The sequence below is a fragment of the Chinchilla lanigera genome, unplaced genomic scaffold (assembly GCF_000276665.1).
Source record: "Chinchilla lanigera isolate Chin_1 unplaced genomic scaffold, ChiLan1.0 scaffold00045, whole genome shotgun sequence".
Lineage (NCBI taxonomy): Eukaryota > Metazoa > Chordata > Mammalia > Rodentia > Chinchillidae > Chinchilla > Chinchilla lanigera.
The window spans coordinates 2822781-2829067 of record NW_004955446.1 but is presented as its reverse complement, the minus strand read 5'-3'; positions in this window follow the sequence as shown (position 1 = coordinate 2829067).

Below are 6287 nucleotides of genomic sequence, written 5' to 3'. Positions count from 1 at the left end.
GATGGCTGGAAGGAAGGCCAGGATTGAAAAGAAGGACTGAGAGACTTGCATCTGTGTCTAGCAACAGGCTGTTTTCTTTTTCCTCCATAGTCATGATTACCCAGGGCTCCTCCATGGAGAGGACAGTCTGGCCAGAGGGAGAAGGCAGAGTATGCCCCAGGCCCCCTCATTCCTGTTAGACTAACTGGTAGGATGGGTCTGAGCTCTGGGGCCTCTGCTTCAGAGGGCAGACTGATCTCCAGTGGTCACCTTTGCATTCAGGACATGGCCCAGGGGGCTGCTTAGGGCAGTCCCTCTTGAGGTGGCCTGGCTTTTAACAGTGGCAGCAGATGAATGCAGTTGTCGAGTTCTTCTTGGAGCCCCTAGAATCAGACTTAGGGTCTGTTTCTCTTAGCGCTGCAGCAAAAGCAGCTGCTTTTTCTCAGTCTTTTTATTTTCTCTCCTTGGTATCCTCCTTGTCATGGCTATAGAATATCGAGGAGGCAATTCTTACTAACATCTCAAGTGAGCCATCTGGGGTGAAAGCCTTTTTTTGTAGCTTTCTCTCTAGCCTCCCAGCGCATTGGGACCCCACAACCACTTAGTGTCCTCTCCCCAACTATCAGCACAGGCAGCAGGAATCTTGGTGCAGACCTCTCCAGAGCTCCATGCGCTCCTCCACCACAGCCTGTACTGTCAGGGGAAGAATGGCCTCCAGGGGGTCTCCCCAGGTATTTCACAAAGTCCTCTTGGTTTCCAGCTTCCGAACGGCTCTTGTGACCCCAGTCAATTAGACCTCTGAGTCTTCAGGTATAGCCTGTATTCTCATGTTCTCCAAGCCCTTGTTCAGCAGCTGGTCCTCTGCTGACTCTGGACCTTTCTTGTTCTCAATGGCGGGGCAAGAGCAATCTGTTGTGTGGCATGTATTCCCAGGGGTTTCTCCATGTTGGGATGATTCACCCATGTCTGCGGGCAGGCCTCTGCAGCCGGCGCATGGTGGGCCAATTGTGTCATTGCTTCTCTGTGCCATGCTAGCTCTCGACTGCGTGGTGAAGGCTGGTTTGAGGGCCAGCATGTGATAGTGCGCGCTGCCACACATCTTCCCATGCACCAGGGGCCCACTTTTGGGGTGCCTGAGTGGCTAGGGGCTGGCCCAAAGGCTGGTGCATCCCACTGTGAGGCTTCCCAGGCACCAGGGCCCCACCTCCCAGGTGCCTGAGCAGCTAGGGGCCGGCCCAAAGGCTGGGGCCCTGCCTCCCTGGCGCCTGTGGGGCTGGGGGCCAGCCCATAGGCTGGTGCACCCCCTGTTGATTCTTTGAAGTATTTCACATGTGGTTTGGGTTTGATGCATGAACTCTCTGCCTACGCCTGTGTCTTCAAGATGTTTACCTACTTGCTGTTGGCTGTTTTTCAAGTACATCTTCAATTTCATTGATTGATATTGGTTTATGTAGAATTTTTATATCTTCTTGATTCTGCTTTGGTAGTTCATATGTATGTTGGAATCTGTCCATTTGTTTTGTGTTTTTTATCTTATTGAAATACAGGTGTTTGAAGTAGGTATTGATGATCTTCTAGATTTCTGAAGGATCTGTTGTGATTTCAGCCTTTTCATTCTAATTGCATGTATTTGAGTCTTTTCTTTTTTTCTTTTTCAATAAGTTTTGCTAAAGGCTTGTCAGTTTTACTTATTCTTTCAAAGAACCGACTCTTCAATTCATTAATTCTTTGTGTTATTGTCTTCCTCCTGCACTAATTTCTGCTTGGATCTTTATAATTTCCTCCCTCATATGAGCTTTGGGTTTCATTTGTTCTTTTCCTAGAAGCTGGCGGTTCAATATTAAATTGTTTATTTGAGCTTGCTCTGTTTTCCTGATATGGATTTTCACTGCTATGTATTTCCCCCATAGGAATGCTTTCATTGTGTCCCATAAATTCTAGTATGTTGTACTGTCATTATTGTTTAATTGTAGAAACTGCCTAATTTCTTCTTTAATTTCATCTGTAATCTATTAGTTGCTTGAGAGGGTGTTATTTACTTTCCATGTGTTTATGAAGTTCTTGTGGTTTCTTTTGCCATTGATGTCCAATTCCATTGCACTATGTTCTGATAATATGCATGGGATAATTTCAGTTCCTTTGCATTTACTTAAGCATGTTCTATGAGCTAATATGTGGTGGTCCCATAATCTCCTTGGTCAGAAAATCAGGGACTCAACTGAGTGTTGATTTTTAAGAACGTCTCATGTGCACCTGGGAAGAATATGTATTCTGATGTTCTGGAATGAAACACTCTATGGACACCTACTAAGCCATTTGTTCAAAAGTTTGGTTCATTTTCTAATATTTCATTGTTGATATTTTGTCTAGTTGATCTTCTATTAGTGGTTATTTGATTTTTGATGTCTGTTAATATTTGTTTTATATAGTTGGGTGTACCAGTATTTGGTGCATATATATTTATGATTGTTATCTCTTCTTCTTAGATTGTTCCCTTTATAAGGATTTATTGACCTGCTTTGTTTCTCTTAATCAGTCTTGGCATGAAATCCACTTTGTCTTCAAATAGAATAGCTACCCCTGTTTTTCACCATTTATGATGATGCTGGTATAGATTTTTCATAGATGTCCTTTATTAGGTTGAAAAGTTATTTTGTATTCCTTATTTGTTGAGGTTATAAAATATTAATTTATTTATTTATCGGCTTTTTGAGACAGGGTCTTGCTATGTAGTACAGGTTGATCTTGAACTGACAGCTTTCCTCCTGACTCAGCCTCCTGAGTGCTGGGATTACAGGTGTATGCCACCACACCTGGCTAAGAGTTTTTTTTTTAAAGATCATGAAATGGCTTAGATTTTGGCAAATGCCTTTTCTCAATACTGATATGATCTTGTGGCATTTTTTACTCAGTAGATAGTGTATATTACATTATCTTATCAATATACATTAATGAACTAATATAAATTGATCTTTGGATGTTGAACCAACCCAATTCTTGGGATAAATCCAACTTGACCATGATATATAATTTTTAAAAATTTTATGTTTAATTCAGGTTTGTAATATTTTATGAAGGATTTTGCATCTGTATGCATAGGCGATATTGGACTGTAGCTTTCTTTTTTGGTTGTGTCTCTGCCTGTCTTTGTTTGCTACTCTAATATTACCAGTAATTCTAACCGCATGGAATGAGTTAGCAGTGTTCCAAACTCTTCTATTTGAGAAAGAGAAAGAGTTTGAGAAAGATTGGTGTTAACTCTTTAAACATTTGGTAGAATTAATCAGTGAAGCCATCTGGTCCTATGTTTATTGGATGGACATTGATTATTGATTATATATCTTGTTACAGATCTATTCAGATTTTTAATTTCCTCTTGAGTTAGCTTTGGCAATGTGCACATGGCTAGGAATTTTAAAATTTCATCCAATTTTTCTAATTTATTGACACATAATTGTTTGTAATCTTTTTATAATCCTTCTTATATCTGTAAGACTAGTCATCTATATCCTTGTTCTTTTCTCATTTTTAGAAATTTGAGTTTATTGTTTTTCTTTCAAAGCAAAGATTTTTCAGTTTGTTGATCTTTTTAAAGAATCCACTTTTGATCATTGCTTTGCTGTATTTTTTTTCCACATATTCTCACTGTTCCCTTGGCACTGAGGATCCTGGGTCTTGTACATGCTGCACAAGTACCCTACCACTGAACTACATTGCTAGACATTCTGTATTATTTCTCTAGTCTCTAGGTTTTTTTTTTTTATGTAATCTTTATTATCGAGGTTTTCCCCCCCTCTAAGTTTGTTAAGATGGAAGAGTAATTCATTTGTAGTCTTTACTGTTTTTAATTGTAAGCCTTTGGCATCATGAATTACCTTCTAGTTACTGCTTTTGATATATGCCATCAGATTTAGTATGCTGTTTTGGTATTTTGTTTTTGCTTATCTCTGTATTTTCTAATTTTTCTTGAGAGTGATTTTTGACCAGCTGGCTACTTAGAAGTATGTTGTTTGATTTCCTCATATTTGTATATTTTTCAAATTTCTTTTTGGTATTGGTTTTCAATTTCATTCCATTGTTGTTGGAGAACAGATTTTGTATGTAAAATTTTCAAAAATTGACTAAGATTTGTTTTATGTTGTAACATATGGTTTATCCTCAACAATGTCCCATAATATACTTGAGAAAAATGTGTATTTTACTATTTCTGAGTAGAATATTTTAGAGATCAGTTAAATCTACTTGTTTTACAGTATTGCTATAGTTCTTTCCTTTTGATCTGAAAAATCTGTGAAATTTTTCTATCTGTTATTGAATTATCTATTTCCCCTTTTAATTCTGTCAATTTAAAATAGTTAAATTACTTGTAGAAATAGAAACTCAAAATTATACATATTAATGGTGGTACCATGTGATGTTAGAATATATGCAGGATGGAGCATCAACTTGATTGGCTTTGGGATCTGCTCAAAAGATTGGTGGAGCAAACTTCTGGATATTTCTGGGTGGAATTCAAAACTGTGACTTTGGGCTCTCTATATGGTCACTAATCTATTTCCTGGCTGGTACTGTTTCCTGCTCCATTTCCCAGCTGCCATGAACTAAACATCTTTGTTCTGCCATGTTTTACTGCCTTCCCTTGGAACCATCTGACCATGGATTGAATTAATTTGGGTAAAGCATCAGCCAAATTAAACCTTTCTTCTAAGTTGTGGGTACCAGGTATTGTGTCTAACAATGGGAAAGCTGACTTATGCAAAAAATTGGTACCAGAGAAGTGGAGTTACTGGTGTGACTCCTGACCATGTGGTTCAGAAGTATTTGGAACTGATTTGCAGGTGGAGTTTGGAGAGGCTTGGAGGTGTAGGTAGAGAAGCCCTGGAATACTGTAAACAGCACTTGATGGATGACTTGGTCAGAGCTCAGAATACCAGAATGCTGATAGAAATGCAGACAGTAAAAGTTAGGCTCAGGAGGTTTCAGTTAGGAACAAGGATTCCATTGGTAGTTAGACTTGAGCTCATGTATATTACACTTGGGCATAAAATTTGTCTACATTTTATTCATATCTTGGAACTTTGTAGGAGACTAAGGATTGTGCACTAATTAATCTGGCAGAAGAAATTTTAAGACAGCTTAATATTCAGGCTGTATCAGTGGGTACTGCTGACTATTTTTAAACAAGATTTATAGTGAGAATTAGAGGCAAAAGGCTGAGCAAGCAAATTTGAAAAACAGCTTTTGGCCCACAAGGAACTATGTGAATATATGTCCAAAGAAGGTGTAGTTGCTGAAAAGACTGGCACCATTAAAAACAAGGACACACCGAAAGATACCTAAGGACATCACAGAAATCAGCCACACTCCACCCATTTCAGGCTCAGAGGTACAAAACTATAAAGGTTTCATTTAAGGAGAGAGTCCCTGAGACCCCCTGCTTGAGAAGTGCTTCATAAAGAATTGGTTCTCTGGGATTTATTTTGGTATGCTCTGACATCCAGGCACTCAGAGGCTGCTGCCCTCAAGGTCCAAGGAGTCCTGGCTACTGCTTCCACTGACAGCAGACCTTGGTGTTGTCCATGTGATGCTGGTTTTTACCAAGACTCATGGTACAAGACTTATGAGGTTAGGAAGACTTCCATCCAGATTTCAGAGGAAGGCCTGGAAGGCCAGGCAAGGAGCCCCTGTGAAGGCAGTACATGAAGCTATGGGAATAAAGCCAAAGGTTTGATGGAGACCTTAGGAAGTCAGATATGCCAGGAAAGCGGAACTTCGATTAGGAAATCTGCAGGTTGTGAGCAAAGCCCCAAGAAAGAGGCCATGTGGGCTGCAGTTAGCAAGGCCAAAGGGCGGGGCTAGGAAATCCTTTGGAACTTGCATTTTACCATTGTGTGTCCTGGTGCCAGATATGGAGCTACAGGTCTTAATGTTTGCTCTGCTGGGTCTCAGTTTGGCTCCAATTCCTTTCTATCCCCATATTTCCTCTTTTAGAATAGAAATGTTTACCCTTTGCCATTGTATCTTGAGGTTATATAACTTGTTAATTTTCACAGAGCTTCATGCTATGAATTTGCCATGAGTCTCTGAAGAGACTTTTACTTTTCAAAAATGACGGAACTGTTGAGATTTGGGAGAAATGATTATTGCATTTCTGGTTGTACATAGGATAGTTGTATTATGTTAGGCAGAATTATGAACTTTTTTATTATCCTTATTTGGAGATTAAATGTGATTTAAAGTAGCAAGGTGACAGGTGTGAGGTGGCAGGGTCATGTGTCAACTTGATTGGCTCTGGGATTTGCATAAGG